A 14,036-nucleotide genomic window follows, 5' to 3' on the forward strand; every position below is an offset into this window, starting at 1 on the left:
GAGCGGACGTCACACAATGTGGTAATGTCTTATTTCTGTGTGTCCCCTCCTCTGTCGACTATAAGTAGGCAAGGCATCTACAATGCAAATGTGTCTTATACATGTTACTAATATTATATCTTACTAATATTATAAATGCGAAAGTTTAGATCTATGGATGGATGGATAGATGTTTGTTAGCGTTTGTAGCCTAAACGGCTGAACGGATCTCCATGAAATTTGGCACAGGTTTAGAGCGTAGTCTGGAAGAACACATAGGCTTCTTTTTATCCCGGGAATAGTTACGGTTCCCGTGGGATTCATTAATTTAGTTTTTTAATGTTTATTCGATCATTCTGAAACGGTTCAACATATCTTATTGAAATTTGGCACAGATATAAAACAAAGTTTGGAGTACACATGGGATAAGCTTCATCCCCGAGAAATGTCCGGTTCCCGAGGGATAGGTAGCTTTTTGTAATTTATATAGTTCGTATGTTTTATAATACCACGCAGACGAAGTCGCGGGCAACAGCTCGTCTAGAATAACAAAAGAAATATAAGTGTAATTTGACTTTCATCATTGTAGTTGTCGATTTTCTAAAAAGCAAAACTTATTTCGGTTTTTAATAGCATTTAAATTGCTTGATCTTAACCACTTTACATGAGCAGCAATTAGATTTAGCGCCTCACTAAAAGCTTCAATTACGCGCTTTGTGTCGTAATTGTAGTCCTAGACTTGCGTTAATTTGACATATTTTATTACACAACTTACTGTAACTTTTATGAGGTTATAAAAATATTTGTAATATGTTTTCAAAGTGGGTAAGAAAAAGTAGTAGTTTTTTTAGCGGGGCACCTTTGACTAAACTATAGCACGACTGTTATGCGATTGTCAATTGTTTCGCAGCCAACTCAACTGTTTAGTTGCTCAACTAAAAATCATAGGCATCAAAGCGACACTAAATAGTTGTGCGATAATTTTGTCGAAGTTGTACTCGGCCCTAAGCTTGACTGATTATGAAATAGTAATTGTTTTTAAATGCGTACGTTAATGTAAATTCCACTAGAGCTCATTCGTTCGTTGTTTATTAATTCTTAAAGACTACCAGACAACAAAGGTTAAATAAACTGAATGGAAAATAACATAATTACGGAGGACTTATCACAAATTTCGGTGAGAATGTATTCGGAACGTGATATTCAGCGCTCGACTGCGCGTAATCAACCATATGCAAACTTTTTCGATGTTACGAATACGTTCTCGTTTACGCAAATTCGTAATAACCGTCAGAAGATTTAATTACGGACGTTGTACAGAAACTGATTTTCGAAGTCGGAGTCAACAATTTAAGTGTCAAAAACGCGGACAGTTAACCAACGCTACTGTAAAATGTTAATAACACAATTATGTGAACTTGAATGATTAAGGTATTAAGAAAATTGAATTTAAATTTACTCTTACCGATGATATTAAATTTTACTGGTAGTGGCCGCTTTAACATCTTCGCACTGAAGGGCCGACTCGTCCGATGAAATACTACGACCACACAGAAGACAGGCGTGAAGTTGTAGCAATTCCGCGTTTCGTCTGATGAGTGTAGTGCCGGAGGCCCAACTTTAATCCCTTTTCTTTCCCACCCTTTCTCTTATAAGAAAAGGATGGGAAGGGAACGTAGATTTGACGGTGGAGGAGATGCATAGGAAGGTGCAAAATCCTGTTTATGTGCAGTGCGTCTATTCCTTCGTCAATTAAGGGTAGGCAACGCATCCGTTATTGCGAATGTCTATGGGCAACGTTTCGCCATTTCGGCGGATTCATGTGGCCGCTTGCTCGTCTGCCACCTTATGTTATAAAAAAACAACTACAAGTACAATATAGTAAATGGGTCTCACTGTATTATCACCGAATCTTTCCCAGAAACGAACGGAAAAACGTTACCATTAAACAATGAAGTTTTACCTCTCTTATGACCGGTTTCCCAATTACTTTTAACCGTTCTTTAGTGTTTGGTTCGATAAATTCATGAAATATGTTTCCGAATTATGTAACTGGAATACTACGTTGGTACATCAACATAACACTAAGAACAATAGGTATTAAAATAAATGTAAACTTCAGAAACACAGCATAAATAATTTAAAAATAATTGACTTTCAAAACAACAATGATTTCTCGTATCTGAATTTTAATTTTATGTAGTTGTTAGATTTGACTCAAGGCTGCTACTGAAACGACATTTAAATATGTAACTATCTAAATGATAAGGCCACGTTTAACTCAAAATTACAATAATACTGGGTTTCAAAAACTCTAAAACAAATTTTATGAAGTTATCGAAACAAAAATTATCGAATGATTAAAAGTGACTGGGAAACCGACCATAAATAATGCCTGTTAGATTATAAGCGGTCTTTACGAAGTGTTTAAGTTTCGTTACATTATTCGGCCGTCAATTTAATTTTAGTTCGTCAATAACCTTGTTGTCCGCAAAAGGCACAAAATTCGGAAACAATCTTAATCGATGCGGAAGTTAATGCGATAAATGCAGCAAGTAATAAAGTATACGTAAACAGCAAATTGCAGTTTAATTACGATCGCTAACCGGTTGCATTAAAATTTCTTCAACTAAGGTCGTGACGGGACGGATTTTTTAGTATCGTAAAATTTCAAGACCAACTTGGCTGACGGCGAACTGGTGGGAATACCCCTTGATACTGTCAATATTGAAGTTAAAACGTTATATTGATGTCGGCGAAGTAGTGTGACGGTACATTCTTGATCCTTTAAAGTTTCATGTGTAACGTTTGGTTAATATTTGAGTGAATTTGTGTTTTGATTGTGTTATCAACTTTAAGAAAAAACTACTACGAGACAGAAAAAGTTTGGAGTAAAAGGTACGGAGTTTTCGTTAATAATTATATGTTAACCGTTTTAGAATATTTTTTCAGTTAGAATTTTATTCATAAAGTAGTAATGTTATTTTTAATTTATTTATCGTGGCATTTTCCTCTTCATTTTATCTCTCAAACAGCAAGCAAATGAAACAAACAAATGTCGTGCAAACACGTAATAAATAGACTCAAATGTGTGCCTTCAAAGCGAATGAACGCTCATGTTTTTTTCCTAACAGAATTATTTGTTTCATGTCTAAGGAAGAAAACACAAAGGGAAGAATAAATATTAAATTTTATATACCTCTGTAAATATGTAATTCGACCTGCTTACTATAAGAAATAATTAAAAAATCTCAGTAAATAATAAGATGTACTTAAATTAGTGTATCCCCGAACTGGGCTAAGTAAGGTTCAGCATGATTGTACACTGAAGTAATTCCTCGTAGACCTTACGCTAATACTGGAATAAAAACCTATTAGTTTTTTTTTAAATTCTATTTCAAGGACATAATTGTGGCCAGTCACCTATACACAATTTGATTTGATTAGAGTTTGGAATTAGGGAACTGAATATCGTTTATTTGTCTAATTTTCTTAAAGGTTATTTGACCGTTGGCAGCCCTAATTCTTCGTTTACTAGAGTTATCTGGACCGAGATCCTCTTACTTCGGTGGCAAAGTTTTCTATTCGTCGCGATCCAATTTGTGCAGCATTGTATGCTGGTTTATCCTGTCGTGCTTTCATCTAACTTCCAATTATTTCCCTTCAAGGAAAGCCGCTGGATTAATCTGTTTTTTAATTAAACGTTGATTAATACTGTATTTTCTTAACTAATAATTAAGAAGTTTTGAATGATTACTTAAAGTTTACGAGGTATGGTATGCTGCGAGATTATAACGTAAATAAAAAAATAATGAGATTTGGATAAGGATGACTACAAAAGCAGACTGAAAGTATGATAAGATAAGATGGATTGTCTGAAAGAAGGGAATATCAGATATGACATCTGAGAGATCTGTACGGAAAAGCACATACTGTGTTGACTCTCCGTAAAGAGTATTAATTGATTGATTATTAATTTAAAAAATATTTACACTCATTAACAACGTAATCATCACGAAAGAACGTTCGAAGTGTCGTGAAAAACCACACTTTTTTAGCATAAACATGTTACATTTCAATTAAATAAATTCCATTTGTGATTTGCACAACAATAGCCTAATAAAGTTAGTAGATAGATTGAGATTTATCTTGATTTACGCGTCCGTTAGATGTAACATTTATTAGACGAATTTAGTAGGAACTCTTTAAATATTCAACAAGCACGAACACAGTTCGCCAGGCAAACCGTTGACAGGAGGCATTCATGTTTAATGCAAGGATCTAAGCTGTATATTTAGAACATTATGTTCTTACAAAAATTATAGAATTAAAATATAATAAGTACAAAACTTTATGTAACACTAGCTTTCGCTCGCGACTTCGTCCGCGTGGAATTCAAAAAACAAAAATAAGTAGCTTATGTGTTCTTCCAGACTATCACCTACATTCATGCTAAATTTTATCGAGATCCGTTTAACGGTTAAGGCTACAAACTCTAACAAACATCCATCTATCCATCCATATAAACTTTCGCGTTTATAACATTACTAGCTTTCGCCCGCGACTCCGTCCGCGTGGTATTAAAAAAAAACAAAAGTAAGTAGCCTATATGTTTTTCTAGACTATGCTCTACATCTGTGCCAAATTTCATCTAGGTCCGTTTAGTCGTTTAGACTACAAACTCAAACAAACATCCATCCATCTATCCACCCATCCATCTAAACTTTCGCATTTATAACATTAGTAAGAAGTAAGATAGATTCTTGTATGGGAAATTTTTAAGCGAAATAAATCAACATTTCGATAACTCCTGATACGAAAGTTAAACGGATACTTGTTACCTTTTGCTGAAATTGTGGATATGGAGGGGCATTCGCTATTTTGGCGAACCCAAGTTAAACGCTTGCTCGTTTGTCAACTTAAATAAAAAAAAACTTTATAGTTTTCTACGTTGTATATATTTTGTAATTTAAAAACCTTTCCATTTACTTTTAAACCACGTTCTTTATTTAGTAACTATTTCGTACATTAATCCTTAGTTCCACATAGAGTTTTAAAGCTACAAAGAAAATGCATTAGACCGACTCTGTAGAATGGAGGACGACTTTATATTTGTCTAGTTTACAGATGAGAAAAGTATCTCATTTAAAATGGTACAATAATTTACAATCCGTCCCTGTAAGTTTAGTATGGAATTATGAATGGATTTTTTTTATAATATAAGGTGGCAAACGAGCAAGCGGCCACCTGAATCCACCGAAATGGAAAGCGACCACTGCTCATAAACATCCGTAATTGCACATGCGTTGCCTACCCTTAATTGACGGAGGAGGAGAACAACATAAAGGGGACATTTCCCCTTACTATGCGTCTCCTCCACCGTTAAATCCTCCTTTTCTTCCCATCCTTTCCTCTTAAGAAGGGTGGAAAGGGACAAAAATAATATTTACAACTTGAATGGTTCAAACTGAGTTGATTGTTGAAAAATTTACTCAAAATTATGTGTTAGATTGCATACGTGTTGTAAGTTACGATTTCCTAAAAGGCCGGCAACGCATCTGTAGTTCCTTTGGTGTTGCGGATGTCTATGGGCGTCGTTGACCACATCTGTGTTCCCGCCGCTCGTTTGCCCCTTCTCTTATATAAAAAAAGTTATCTAAATAAGGCGTCAAACAAGCAGCAATTATGATCTGGATGAAATTTGGCATAGATTTAGAGGATACTCTGGAAGAACACATATATTACTTTTGTTTTTTTTTGATTCTAGACAGACAGTGTCGCGGGCGAATGCTAGTTAGATTCTATTTATTTTCTATATATAGTATTTTAGACATAGACGTTGTTGGGAAATTGCTTGTAATAGAAAATGTAGTATTAATTTTAGGTGAATATTGCGGAGGCGCCATTCTGTCAGGAAGTGCATCCCCTCAAGGCATCTTAGAGAATGAGCAATTTCCTCTGAATTCTGTTACCTAGATATTTATGAGATGATTACATAACGGCTGAGGTTAACGCTAAACACTGATTAATAATGAACAAAATACCGAATTTAAAATTAGAAGTAAAAAAAAATGTGAGAAACGTATTCGTAAAATTATATTTGAATTGTGATATTGTAGGTTTGTTTGTATAAATAAATAAATAAAATAAATGAAAAATAAACATTAACAATATAGTAATGGTTTAGTTAAAAAATGGTAATTGCAATACGCTCAGTCTAAACTGAACAGTTGAAACTTTCAGTTAAAACTGTACGCGTGTAGGCATTTTACAGTTTAACTGTTCAATTTAAACAGAACTAAGCATTTATAGCGGTTTTATGAATATTTTTCTTATTAAAATATTAAATAATGTTGTATTTGTTTATTTAATTACAAAATATAAACATGTATTTACTGAATAGTCATCGTTTGCTCTGAAAAGGCACTTAGAGATTTGCTGGATTTTACATTCATATGTAAAAGATACATTGAAATAACTTTTGTTATAAATCGCACAACCGTTTTGCGATTGTCGATTGTTTCACACCACAGTCAACTGTTTAGTTGCACAATTAAAAATCGAGTAGTGTGCAAAACCTCTATATAAACTAATAGGAATCAAAGCAAGACTAAACAGTTGTGCGATAGTTTCGTTTCTGGTGTGCGCACGCTCTAATAATCTATACTTATTATAGTAAAGCGTAAACACACACTTCTTTGTTGCCTAAGATATCAGCAATTATAGCATATTTTTGAATAACTCTTTTTGTAATTAAAAGCTCTACACTTACGTCACGCTTTAGGCTATATATTTTCACGCTATTCAACTTAGGGGGTAAATATTTTGGATAAAAACCATAATGTAGGAAAGAGACCATAAGTTGCTGCCAACATCAAGGAAGCAAGATTGCTAAAGTTTGTCATGTCATGGCAGTTTGACAATTGCTGTTGATAATTTGACAAATGGAAACAATAAAATAAAATTTTCACAATTTCATGCGGATGAAACCACACGGGAACAGCTAGTTATAGATAAAAAATGCACTAAATAATAACCTCCTTTTGGGAAGACGGTTAAAAATTGTCGTAACATAGTACGCGATTGGAACGAAGTTGCATACGGTAGTGTACAAAGTAGTATCCCCTGACGAGTTTTGAAACACGACGTATTGCGGTTGTCTTAGTTAACATTCATGCCACATATCGATTTGTGGATAACATTGCATTGAATATTAGAACACCCTGTATACAAGGAATTCGTGTCAAAATTGACGTAATTGACAGGGACTGTATAGAGATTTTATGTTTTTTTTAAATTATTTATATTCTCTGTCCTTTTCAAGTATTCGTTAATGAATGGTGCACTGCCGCCTAGGAAGGAAGTTGACACACGCAAGAATGTCATAGACGACCACATTTAAATTCGCGCTAACGAAGTTTGCTGTTAACATCACAGCTTATAAAAAAAAAGTTGGAATCGATAGATTTATAGTTATAATTTATGAATTTAAAAAAAAAAAACACTTTTTTCTCAAATGAATAATGACCATAACAAATAATGAGAGTAAATAAATGTTTATTACTACTACAGCCGTACGTAATCGAATTGGATTTCGCTATTATTTCTGTCATCGCTAAATTTTCTACACTATAATCAATACTAGAATTGTTCTATAAATTAGTGAATAAGAAAAAAATAATTTTAGTTGAGTTTGTTAATTACTTAAACCGAATATCGATAGTTCAAAAATGTTCGCTGCGTGTTTCGTCACTACGATACCTGTCTATTAAGTATGGCATTTGCTTTCATACAAATTGAATTCGATAATTCATATGCGTCATTTATCAAACTAATCTATCGTATTTAGACAAACTGTAAATAAGATTAAATTTTTAAATGCGTCACATATTTCTGTTCCTCTATAATTTAATTTATTCATGACATAGACTAAAATGGTATATATATTAATCTCGTTTAACTTTGTAAACAATAGCGGTGCGGATTTCCATCGCTATATTGTCTAGGAGTCTGAGCAAATTGTGAATCTGCTTCCTACAAAATATATCTCCTACGTTGGATAAATTGTCAGAATGCAGATGCGATATTATTAATTGTGTTTCGTACATTTATAAAATAACAGAACATTTAGATTGTACATTCTTACACACCAACAATAGTTATTTGAAAAATCTTTTGGAGGGAAAGAAAGATAAAATAAGATGAACTTTTATCTTTTCACGTGTTTAGAAAATGTCCCGAGCCTTTTCTTTTTAAATCCGTTTTAATAACAACGATGTACTTTGTGATGGTCCAAATCGCCTGATTTACATAGTGTGGCTCGATTTCGTTTATACCGAATATACAGGTTTATTTATCTAATGGAAAGGGTCTTGATGACTAACACAATCCATTCAGTACACTCTCTTACAAATACTTTGATATGTAAAGAAGGCTTTTGAATACTTGTATCTTTGGATTTAAATTTACATTTGAGTGACACTTCGCTAAGTGCTGAATAACAAATCGTTTTGAAATGTTCCTGGATCTGTGAGTACGGATACGTTATTTTCACTTTTTATATTAGACTAGCTGTTCCCGTGCGACTTCATTCGCATGAAATTATGACATAATTCTTTTCAAAAAATTCAATTGCAAATGTCAAAATATGACAGACATGACATGATGACAAAGCATGGCAATATTGCTTCCATGATTGCAGCAACTTATGGTCTCTTTCCCACATTAGGGTTTTTATCCAAAATATTTACCCCCTAAGTTTAATGGCGTGAAAATATATAGCCTAAAGAGTGATGTAAGTGTTGGGCTTTTTAATAAAAAAAGGATTATTAAAAAATATGCTGTAATTGCTGACATCTTAGGTAACAAAGAAGTGTGTGTTTGCGCTTTATTATACAAGTATAGACTAGTATAGATAACGAAGAAAGAATCCTTTAAAATAATTACACTACAACATATTTAAATGGCCTTATTGTTTACACCTTAACATAAACTAGGAAAGTCAAACTAAGAAATCGAAAAGACTCAAATTAGGGTCACCTTTTAATCTCGAATACAGTGGTATTGTTAGTGAACAAAGACAACATTTTACACAGTCTTATCGTAGAGGTGACAGCCCTAACCGTAATAGCTACTAGGTTCGAATTACAGGAATACATCTTTCCACGAGGTAGGAAGCAGGTAACAAATAATAACTTTGTATCGTCGTCTTTGTTCCAGTTGTTTATTAGAAGTATATGAAAAAGTTAGTAATTGCAAGCTCTTGGTGTACTCGTAAATCCGAAATTAAGTAAAAATACGAACTCGAGTTAGTGATGACGAGGCCACTTTTGATGCTTGTCGCATCTTTAAAGGGTCAAGTGCTATTGTCAACCGTGGCCCATTTTATTAGGGTACACAACTGCAGGCGAATATACACCTTATAAATGCAACATAGAGTTGCGATTCGATAGAGGTGTAAAGTTTGACAATCTTGAGACGAAAATTAATAACCTAAGTATTCATAGCTACGAAACTTTATAATCTCCGCGTTTAAATATAAAAGGACCTTAATTTTGTTGCGTTTTTGTAAATTAATTATTTAGTTTGGTTGAAGGTAGTTTGTATTTTTATACTATACATTACAAGTTCAATCTCAGGTATAATACTTCTTACTTTTCAAATATCTAACTACCTGTTGCTCAAGACTTCGCCTGCGTGAAATTAAAAAAATATAGCCTATTGCTTACATGTAACCTAGCTTTTTAAAGGTGAAAGAATTTTTGAAATCGGCCCAGTAGTTTTAGAGCTATTTCAATACATACAAAAATCCAAAAATACAAATCATTCCTCTTTATAATATAGATGAAAGAACACATCGACATTAGTACAGTATTTTAAAAAGTTCGCACAAGAATGCTATCAGGCGTTCCTTTAGGGTGGGAATACACATACATACTTGTAAATGGAGAAGTACTATCGCGTTCTAGCTATTGGCACAGGTATGTACATATGAGAGTAAAATTGTCACATTTCAAGTGACAAGTTGGCAATGTCAAGCTTAGTACCTCCCTCAACTTACATATGCCATTGCAGAGCTTGCATGATAGTGTGTCTTTTATGTGTACTCCCACCTTAATACTAGGCTTTAAAATAATTGAATCTAAATGCTTCATTAGATATTCTGAGTGGAGTCGAACCCTGATGGGACATCAGAGGAGCCCTCAACCGTGCCCTGTAATTCCCGACCGCCTACGCGTAGATTATAAAGGTGCTCCCACACTAGAGGTGCGGGTTTAAAGCATATTGTTTTACGCAAGCAAGGGTCGTGTTTAGAATTCAATATCTGTACGAGTAATAAATCCGTCTCTTTGTATAGGATATGTTAATATTATTTGATGTATTTAGGTAGTTGGGTAGTTTGCATTTAGATGACTGGGAGATCAAATGATAGATTCAATTAGTGACTACCCTACCTAGCTTTTCATCATATGAATATAGTAAATTGTACTTTTTTTATTTATTAAAAGATGCGAGTAAATAAGCCTTCATTGTTTAGAATCTGACACAGTTAATCAATGTTTTCGTTTTTTGGTTGTAAATGTATTTTTGTAACAACAATGTACATAGATTATCTCTGATTAACATTTAAAATGTAATTTTAACAATGACTTTATCAGACTGTGTTAAGAAATATGGAATTACTTACTACACTATTATGAAAAACTTGTTTTTTTCTAGTTTGTTGGAAATCTTGTTTTCAAATAAAACAATAACGAATGAGTTTAATACAACAGCTGTGGTTGTTACTGCTTGATTATTTTAATGTTTTTGTTGCGAGAAGTTTGTTGTGGGTTAAAACTAACCAAACACAATTTAAGGTTTGTTTTAGTAAAGTGCGTTTTGGTTGTTTAAATTGATTAAGTTTATTATTAATTTAATATTCATTTAGAACAAATACAAAAAGGAATATGTTTAAATCGTACGTATTTTATTTAATATAACTACCGTGTTTATAAATAAAATAAAATATACGGCTCCAATTAAAATCAACACGGTTGTATGCTTATAGTGGTTATGGTTTCTTTGCTTTGGTTAGTAATAAATTGTTTTTGACTTGATATTTGACTAAGGTTTATAAATAAACTGGATTTTTTTCTTGAAAATGTACATATTTTTTTTAAAAAGCCAAACGGTCAAGTAAAAGTGGGTAGACATATGTTTGTCCTAAAATATATTTTAAACACTATCCTATATATGAAGAACCTATATTTGTTATTATTAAAAAACTTGTTTGAATCACATTATCATTGAATTTCAAAGTCAACGAGTTCTTAAAACTCTCGAACGCTTTCTAGTAAAAATGCATGTCAGCTGAACTTTTTCAATGTTTTTCGTCACTCAAACCTAAGAACCCTCGGTCCTCTATGTTATTATAGTTGTTTATGCGAAAATGAACCCAATGTTAGTGTATTCAAATTACTTTTTACAATGAAATATTTCGGATTCGCCAATTAAATCACTTGATTACAGACTCGGTATAATTAGTAGAGGCTATCGGATTTTGATGGCAGCTAAAGTTAAATAAACAAAAACTTTAAGACTCTTAGATAATTGTAGTGGCCAGTATTTTGATAAAGAAAAAAAAACAAATATTTTTTTATTTTTATCTGGCTATCGTCCGCAAACTTGTTTGTGTGGAATTAAGAAAACAAAAGCATGTAGCCTATGTGTTCTTACAGACTATCCTCTACATTAGTCTGTCCTCGGCGGTATTTCCAAGACGCTACGACTTAGGGTCTTTCAAGAAGCGAGCATATCACGTCCTAAAATGCCGGCTCTGGTATTGCGGATGTCCATGGACGTCGATGAACAAGGGGCAAGGCTTTTTTTTTAAATATGTTTGTGCCAAATTTCATCTAGATCCATTCATAAGTTTAAGTTATAAACTTTAACAAACATTCACCCATCTAATCTTTTAGATTTATAACATTAGTAAGAAGTAAGAGCAATAGGATTTATAAATACCGTTGATTTTTTAATTTTGAGTTCACTTCTTGTCGAGTATGTTAGAAAGGTTTTTAGCCTTTGTAGAGCCTTTACAGCTTGAGTGTGTAAAAATCCTAAGTAGCCAAAAGGAATAAACCTGTTCTTATATTTCTTTTGTACAGGAACAAAGGGAATGTGTAGATACTTCAAAATACTTCAGACACTCTTTGATTTTTGAATCCTTCTTATAGCGGAAATTTAAGTATTCCTGGAGCTTAGATATTAAAAATGTACTGCAAATGTTTCATGATTTTGCAGTAATCATTAATTTAAGAAAACAGCTGGATTTGATTTATTGTGTTTCTTTAACGCAGTCGATGTTAGGCGTCCACACGCGAGTACATGGCCGTATTTACATGTAGAAGTTTTTTGTCATTACATGAAATAGAATTGGAGTGTCTGTTTGTAGTATCAAAGGAAAAATTCAAAATGAAAAACGAAAATTGCATTTAAAAATATTTGAAATGCAATTTTGTTTTTCAATTTCGTGTTAATTTAATGTCACTGAGTGCGGTCCTGTTGTATTTTCTCTCATATATTACTTGAGCTTAAGGCTTTACTCTCGCACAATGTTACCTCGATATCATAAATAAGCTCTAGATAAGACAATAAGAAACTCACACGATTCACGAGGTTTTTCTCGTAGTGAGATAGACAGGTTAAATGAGGCGGAGTGGTTTATAGTGCACACTTTTTGTGGAAAAAGTTTCCCCAATTGCTGGACGTAAAATTCTTATTATTTAACAAGCTGTTCGCGTGCGGCTTCTTCCGCATGAAATTATAAATTCATTGTTTGTTTTTGTCAAATTCTCAATTGCAAATGTAAAAATACCAATTACCTTACTATGACAATCTTGCTTTCTTGGTGTTGGCAGCAACTTACAGTCTCTTTCCCACATTAGGGATTTTATCCAAAGTTTAAGTTTATTGGCGTGAAAATATATAGCCTGAAGCGTGACGTAAGTGTAGGGCTTTTTATTGAAAAGAGAATTATTCAAAAATATGATGTAATTGCTGACATCTTAGGCAACAAAGAAGTGTGTGTTTACGCTTTATTATAATAGTATAGTTTTACTGCATTAATAATGGCTACGTTTAGATTTAAAATTAGAAGAAAATATACTCGTTAATATTAGAAAAAACTGCAACATTTGGTCTACATATATCACAAATTGAAAATCCAGTATTACATACTGTTACTTTTTACAGTGTAGTACCGAGAGTCTGGACAAACCCGCAATTGGGTTTATAGACGCTCTTATTTAATTTTGTATTATGTTTGATAAATAAATAAATACTTGAATATTTAATATTTAGTTTTCAATATGAACTATATTTTCATGTACATAAGTTTCTCGTAAGTGCAAAAATGCGTTAATTGAATTCGATATTACCTTGAACAAAATTTTACATTTTTTAATGTTAGATGAGATTTCTTGGATGTAGTTAAAATAAATATTTTACAGTTTTTAAGTAGCAATATTTGACACGTATATTCTGCTATAATGCTAGAGCTAGTTACTTGGAAAATGAATTTCGACGCTTTCAGTTTTCGCGCAGGAAATGAAATCCCACGAGCATCAACTACACAAGTTAACTCAAAGTATAACTTTATTTGCAGCTATCTGCGCTCACTACCTAAGTTTTTTGTTTTATTTCACTTATTGAATTAACTCTCACTGACTACCTACTTTTAGAGTGTGTTTGAGTTGGTTTTTAAGTTATTAAATTGTCATTTTCTTGTGAAAAACAAAAGAAGAATGTGTTATGCAGTAACATTAGATTACAACGGGCGTGACGAAAATGTTTCTTTGTCTCTTCGATCTCTATTGAGGATGATGAAAGGTAAGTTTCGAGGGGCGTTAGGGCGCGGTGGGGCGACCGCCCAGGGCGCAAAGGAGAAGACCCACATGTTTGCGATTTACAGTCTAATATGACTCTGTTTACTTTTCTAACAAGTGGTAAAAAACGGGCGTCGTATAAAACTCGCCCAGGGCGCTATTAATTATAAAACTGGTACTGGATTTAAT

The 14,036-nt window shown here is 33.1% G+C and overlaps 1 protein-coding gene across 1 annotated transcript in view; it reads left to right on the forward strand.

Moving 5' to 3' along the window:
- Positions 1 to 2,766: 2,766 nt before the first annotated feature.
- Positions 2,767 to 14,036, forward strand: part of LOC106111654 (fatty acyl-CoA reductase 1-like) — a 50,150-nt gene continuing 38,880 nt past the window's right edge. The window contains exon 1 of the mRNA XM_013293796.1: positions 2,767 to 2,877. The gene's annotated coding sequence lies outside the window, so the exon portion shown is untranslated. The remainder of the gene's footprint in view (positions 2,878 to 14,036) is intronic.

Source organism: Papilio polytes, unplaced genomic scaffold, assembly GCF_000836215.1.
Source record: "Papilio polytes unplaced genomic scaffold, Ppol_1.0 DF824158.1, whole genome shotgun sequence".
In the NCBI taxonomy this organism is placed as follows: domain Eukaryota; kingdom Metazoa; phylum Arthropoda; class Insecta; order Lepidoptera; family Papilionidae; genus Papilio; species Papilio polytes.